At 40.5% G+C, this 6,831-nt stretch overlaps 1 long non-coding RNA gene across 1 annotated transcript; it reads left to right on the top strand.

Annotated features, from left to right (window-relative positions):
• The first annotated feature begins 308 nt into the window (after nucleotides 1-308).
• On the top strand, nucleotides 309-1,270 carry LOC109872441 (uncharacterized). The gene is made up of 3 exons (XR_002252457.2): nucleotides 309-412; nucleotides 538-647; nucleotides 893-1,270. It is a non-coding gene; the product is annotated as an uncharacterized LOC109872441 (long non-coding RNA).
• Nucleotides 1,271-6,831: the final 5,561 nt, after the last annotated feature.

Genomic DNA, 6,831 nt, shown 5'->3' with positions numbered 1-6,831 from the left:
AAACGGCTTCTGGTGAAAACATGCGTTTTAAGACCAGTTGACGACCAATCAGGGGGATTCGAAAAATCTGTTGGAAAATGGAAACGAAGAAATCTAGCTAGCTACCTATCAAAGTTTGCCAGTGAGTGTCTAACTTATTAATTCAACTTCCTAATGAACTTAAAATTGTTAGCTCATTGATGCCTAGTTAACAATGTCATGCTTTATGAGATAGTGAAACACTTTTGAGTTTCAATGTGTCAGCGCCACTGAATGGCGAACTGCTTAGCTAGCTACTTGGCTAACTAAGGTTATGATATTTTTCACTCTTGCATATGGCTACCCTTCCCCTACCTGTGGTGTTGGAAAATGCTGTATTGGGAGGAGGATGCATCAACCTTCTTTGAGCGATACATTTGTGTCTATAAGCATGGTAAGCAAAAGCATGAATTGTTTTCATAAATGTACTTACATTCCTTCTTTGTAGCAATTAGATCTTTCATTGTTTTAAACTAGTAGCTAGCTCACCTTCATGTGTTGTTCTTTCTCTCTTTCAAGAAGCAATCAGTTACAAGGCAAAAACCAAGATTGAGGCCTTCAATCTACCCGAGGACAGAGAGATGTGTGCAACCGGTGCAACTTCTTGCATGCATGCATGGCTTTGAGATGTAAGTTAACAATTATTTTTGGGATAACTCAATTTTATGTTGCTTTTCTTCCACCCAAGCCTAATACACCTGAGTCAGGACGAAGAGACAACTATTAGACTACTTCTTAGTGATGAAGTCCCCAGTTTATATTGAATATCATAATTAGTTTGATAAAATTGTGTTGAGGCTTGGCTGGAGCAAAATATTGTGTCCTGTTTAACTAGGCAAGTCATTTAAGAACAAATTCTTATTTTCAATGACAGCCTACCGGGGAACAGTGGGCTAACTGCCTTGTTCAGTGGCAGAACTACAGCTCGGGGATACGATCCAGCAACCGTTCGGTTACTGGCCCAACGCTCTAACCACTAGGCTGTTTCAGTGCATGCATTTTGGATGAAAGACTTCCATAGGGCCGCCATCTTCAAAGTTCACTCAAAAAGGCAATAGTTCTGAACTGGGTTTGATTTAGTTTTTGATGTTTTAATTATTAAATCTTTTAAACTTTCAATAGTTGAAAGCTATTGCTCATGTATCACTTGGCTCATGTAAATTCAGTAGTTGCCCCTTTAAACATCATAAGATCAACATCCCCATTGTGTTCACGTGTAAATGTTGTAGCTACATAAAAATGTCAAACAATATCCAGTCTTTGCTCCTTTCTTCATTAGCATGATGATCATTTTAAGTTGTATTGCATTAAGACATTGAATACATGTTGTTTTAGTATATTTACAAAATTTATTATGTTTAGTTCTCTGTGAGAATCAAGTTTATTTAAAGTTATATGTGATTTGGTTTATGTAGATGCAACATTGCAATGTTGTAAACAAACAGTAACCAATAACCTGATCTAATTTTGTGCAAAGTGGTAATCAAGGCAAAGCGTGGCTACTTTGAATATTCTAAAATAATGTTTAACCCTTTTTTTTGTTACTACATGATTCAATGTGTTATTTCATAGTTTTGATGTCTTCACTATTATTCTACAATGTAGAAAATGGTACAAATAAAGAAAAACCCTTCAATGAGTAGGTGTCCAAACTTGATTGGTACTGTATATTTTAAATTATTATTAAATACTGTAATATGAGATCTGTATGTGAAACATTTGACACTTCAGTCAACAGATTATCTTATCCAGAGTGACTTACAGTAAGTACATTCATCTTAAGATGGCTAGGTGAGAACCACATACAGTATCGCAGTCAAATATACAGGATACAAACATTCTATTCCAGCTTAACAATGGATATAGCATTTTGTAAATGAAAAATTTGTTTTTTTTTGCATCTCAAACCTAATATTTTCAACAACAACAAAAAATCTTATGGAAAAATACATGTAAAAAATGTAATATAGCATTTTCATTATCTAATTGTACTGTAGGTGATCTGCTGCTCACTGTTATTCTTGGAAAATTTCATATTTGGCAAAGGTAAGTGTTTTAGAAACCTCAATCTGCTCTTTCTGATACTATATAGAAATCACAACGTCAATACTTGTGGAAAAAGTCACTTTTTGGCACACCCAGCAAGAAAATTACATGTCCTCCTAAAACTGCTTATAACCCATTCAGTTTGTGATATCAAAAGTCTAAAAACATATTTCGATTTTTAAATTCATATGCAGTTAAAATGACTGTCTCTGCGCTTCTAGTCTTAAAAGCTAAGCTAAAAAGCTGTTAAATTTGTCAAACATTTCTGAGGCCCTCAGATCCTCTGGCAGGCTGCTCCAAATGCCAGAACCATAGCGACAGATGAGCCTCCCCAAAAGGCTGTCCTTTGGAACAACTAAAAGACCAGTGCCAGAAGATTTGAGGGACCAACCGGGCACATACCTTAAAAGCATATCAGACATGTATTTGGGTGCCAGGCCATGTAGTGCTTAAACTCTAAAACTAACATGCAACCAATGCAGAGACTTTAAAATAGGTGATTTTATTTAACTAGGCAAGTCAGTTAAGAACAAATTCTTATAATGACGACATACCCCGGCTTAACCCTAACCCAGACAACGCTGGGCCAATTGTGTGCCCCCCTATGGGACTCCCAATCATAGCCAGTTGTGATACAGCCTGGAATCGAACCAGGGTCTGTAGTGATGCCTCTAGCACGGAGATGCAGTGTCTAAGACAGCTGGGCCACTCAGGAGCCCTGAGCTCTCTTTCTGGTCTGCATTCTGAATCAGTTGAAGTTGGCTAATATTTTTTGGGGGGAGACCAAACAGGAGACTATTGCAGCAATAAAGCCTGCTAGTAATAAAACCATGCGTGAGTCTCAGTGTTGGCCTGGCAGAGAAACGGATACACTTTGGCAATATTTCCTAGGTTATAAAAAGGCCATTTGGTCACATTTCGTATGTGGTCCTCAAAGTGTATGACAGAGTCTAACATCCCACCAGGCTAAAACCTAGCTGGGATTTATCTAGTGCCAGATAATGTATATGTGCCATCAGTCTCTCTCTATGGGCCTTAGTAACAATAACCAGAACCTTGGTTTTGCCTTTGTTTAGCTGTTGTAAGTCTTGTGCCATCAATATGTTTATGCCAGTGATACATTAAACCAGGGTCTATACAGATGTGCATCATCAACATAGCATTTAGAACATTTACACCATGCTTCCTAATAACACTACCAAGGGGTAACATGTATAGATAGACTAAATGGTATAGGATCAAATCTAACCTTGAGGGACACCACATGAGATGGATCCTATTTTATTGCACTATTTGTCAGATAAGTCCTACACCAGTTTAGTGCTGAGCCTGTGAGGCCAACCCAATTTTGGAGTCTGTTCATGAGGATATCATGATCTTTAGTGTCAAAGGCTGCACTTAGACAGAGCTTTTTAGCGTCAGTGTTCATTCTGAGGTCATTCACCACCTTGACTAGTCTCTGACAGTGGCATCCCAGGTCTCTCTCACTCATTCACTCACACATATGTATATATTTCTGAGAGGTCTGTGGAATAAAGGCCTGATTGGGGTTGTGTGATCTACACCTCCCAGGCTCCCATAGGGTGAGCTACAGTAAGGATGGGTCCAGGGCCGTATCAGCTTACAGCACTAGACCAGAGTAATGTAAACGCTTTATGTAAGTCACTTCTGATGCTGTGGGATCCGGAAGGGAGAAAGAGATGCGTGCGAGATAGGCATGCTATGCTGGCATTACAATAGAAGAAATCAGAAGTGACTACTGAGCTTCCTAAAATCGTGCAATGCAACTAATACATTGTCGCATACAACAATTGTGTTGAGTAGAGCAATAAGTAATCACGCCCCCCCCCCCCCCATTCTACGCATTCTGCCTCCCCCCCCTCCCCTAGCTGGCGGCAGCTTGAAAAGCAGCTCCAGAGATAAAGATAAACCCCCCTGTGCCGCCCCTCAGTGGTCAGTCAGCAGTCTGATTATGTCACAGAGGGGCATTCTGCCACTCTGGAACGCCACTCGCTGCATTCCACATTCCAGCCCCACGCGACCCTGTCCCCCTGCAGGGGCAGCAGTGGAACGGAAAGTCGTCTGACACACCAAAGGAAGAACAACACCGAGACGGAACCCTCGTGCCTTCAGAGGTGTCCTTTTCAGTCAGGCGATATCATGTTACTGATCCAGTGGGGCCTGTTGTTGATGCAGTGGCCACGGAAACACTGCTGAGGAACTGTTCAGCGCTGATGTTATGTAGCTGTCACTTATGTACCTGTTGCAACATCACTGTCTCCTCTAAATAATCATATAAGACTTGTCATATTGTATAACATGTCCTCCATCGTGTAACATGAATGATACAACTATTATTTTGCACGAGATCCTTACAGTGGTAGCGCAACAACAACAACAACAACAACTGCAAAACGTAGGACAGACAACTTGGCAACCGATGGGTCTGTCAACTGTATTTACCCCCATTGGAAAAGTCAGACAGACATACTTTGTCCTTGATTGATTTACTTAAATTGCTTTCAGTGGAGCACTTACCATTGGCAAACATACCAAGAGCCCTTATCAAATTACTTTGTGTTGCGTCATTATATTTGGGGCAGTTTGATACAATGTCAAAGATTGTACCTGGGTGGCTCTGTTCCTTGGTTACCGATGCTTCATGGAGCACACTGCACATGCACACTTACTGATAAAATCATCTAAACACAGGATATGTCACCATAACACAGGATATGCCCCCATAACACAAAGGAGGAGTCAGCTTTAGTCCCTATAAAACAACAAACATAGACAGGCATAGCAAACATCCCCTACAAACATGTTGAGCTAATGGCCAACGGCCAATACTGAGGTGTGAGGTAACTTCCAATTACTAGGTTTGGATTCTAAGTAGGCAACTATGCAATCAAATGATCTAGCATTTAGTTAAATGTGTATTTCTGGGTTAAAACACTCTTGGTGCACTTGCGTTACAGAAATCGTTTTCTCTTCACTGCGAACCTTTAGGTTAGCTAGGTAGGTCACTTGAAAACAAATTGTCATTTTCAATAACAACCTAGCTGTTAGTCATCCAGGTGCATGTTTTTGTGTGTTTGAACATGTGCATTCTGTCAACATCTGCTGTGGGGCTGCAGCACACATAACCAGACACCTGCTTGTGGCTGTGTGTATGAAGAAAGAGAGAGATAGAGAAGGCAGGGCTGGTAGAGCTATGAGTCTGTTGTAGGGCTGGGAATTGCCAGGGACATCACGATACCATATTATCATGATTCGTAGGTGCCGATGCAAAACGTATTACGATTCAATGTATTCCGATTCAATACTGGGATTTTATTGCAATTCGATGTTCCAAATATTGCTCACCATATATCTGCTGCAGAGGGATAAGAGAAAGCCATGGGAAAACAAGTTTACTGTTTGGTCCAGGTACAGCCAACTAGCGGCAAATAATATTGCGATATTGTCAAAATGATACGACATATCTTAAAAAGCAATATCCCGATATGTAACTATCTATTTCTTCCTCAATCGCTAGTCTGCTGGTGACTCACATTGAGAATCCGAGCAGCGGCAGGTCTTTTAGACATCCATTATTATTCCCTAGCATTCACTGCCCTCTGCTGGTCAAATTGATGTACAGCTAGAATTGGAAAAAAAAACAGGACTGCTTTGCTGTGTCAGAAATAAGACGTCCATTAGTACAGACGGCTCAGAAATGATTGACACCCTTGATAAAGGTTAGCAAACATGCCTGTATAAAATAAATATTTCAAATGAGTTATATTGTGTGAAAAAAATTGGGAAGTCTCTGAGAAAGAGATTTTGTAGCAAGTAATTTTTTTTCTCTCAAAAAGATACCTCGCCTTGCAAGGATAACTGAGCCTTTTTCTAAAATGTTTTATGAGATTGGAGAACACATTGGGAGTGATGTTAGACCATTCCTCCATACAGAATATTATCAGATCCTTGATATCCTTCGTCTGCGCTTATGGACTGTCGCTCTCACACTAAAAGGGAATTATCATGCTTTTCACAATTCTGTAGTATTATTCCAACCTCATATTGTGGAAATATGTATAAATACAGGAAAAATCCCATTTTTGCCTGCACTGGGCCTTTAAGCATTGAGTGTGTGCATGTATGCACATGAATTAATCTATACATGTCGTCATTGTATACAGTCAGATCATTGAATTGACTTGCTTGTAGGAATTCTCTGAATTGACAGATTTGCTCAATAGCCTAATCCACGCACTTTTTCATCGTTATAGCATTTTCTAGCCCTTATTCCTGGAAACATGAAAGTTTGTGCCAGGGATGATGACCATCCATGCAACCGGAATTGATTTTACCGGCAATGGGGTGGTTTAGGCTATATGATTGCGGCCTATTTTTCTCTCTCTCTCTCTCTCTCTCTCTCTCTCTCTCTCTCTCTCTCTCTCTCTCTCTCTCATACACACACACACACACACACACACACACACACACGTGGGAGAGCTTCCCAGAAGTCAGCGGTCACAATTCATCAGCTCCTTGAGCCTCCACCTAGATTTACGATAAGCATCCCGTTTTCCCAGCATCTACTGACTGAAAAACGGAGATCCATCTCGCCATCATCATCATCATCTTGTTTCCCTCCATTTCATCCTCCTCTGTAGCCTACTCTCTTCTATTCACATTCCAGAGAAGGAGAGGCCGCTCGAGAATTGCATTATTGAAAGCACTCTCCGCTGTTTTGTCTTCGGGCCATGACTAAGATCACCA

This window comes from Oncorhynchus kisutch, linkage group LG3 (assembly GCF_002021735.2).
Source record: "Oncorhynchus kisutch isolate 150728-3 linkage group LG3, Okis_V2, whole genome shotgun sequence".
NCBI lineage: Eukaryota > Metazoa > Chordata > Actinopteri > Salmoniformes > Salmonidae > Oncorhynchus > Oncorhynchus kisutch.
The sequence above is the reverse complement of the archived record's forward strand: the minus strand, read 5'-3'. Positions and strand labels throughout refer to the sequence as shown.